This window comes from Lagopus leucura, unplaced genomic scaffold (genome assembly GCF_019238085.1).
Source record: "Lagopus leucura isolate 7727_CA_CO unplaced genomic scaffold, USGS_WTPT01 145-23_obj-0_obj, whole genome shotgun sequence".
NCBI classification, from domain to species: domain Eukaryota; kingdom Metazoa; phylum Chordata; class Aves; order Galliformes; family Phasianidae; genus Lagopus; species Lagopus leucura.
In genome coordinates this window covers 25,318-25,625 of record NW_024968867.1, presented here as the reverse complement: position 1 = coordinate 25,625, position 308 = coordinate 25,318, and positions in this window count along the sequence as shown.

The window sequence follows — 308 nt, the reverse complement described above, 5'->3', positions numbered from 1 at the left end:
GAGATTAAGGACAGAGGAAATTCCTTCCTCGAAAAGAGAACGCGCCATCGCGGCACAACCTGGAGCAGTGGGGCTGGCGGTCAGAGCTCAGCGATGGGGGTTGGGGGAAACGGGGGGGAGAGGGGGGAGAGGGGGCAGCGCCAGGGCTGGGGGGGGGGGGTTATGTCCGGCTGGGATGCACCCACGCGCCCACCCCCCCCCCCCCCCCCCATGGCTGCACCCCCCCAATGCCTTCGCTGTGGACAGAGGGGCTCAGACCCACACCCAGACCCACACTCACGGCTCTGCTCCGCGCTCCCTTCACCCCG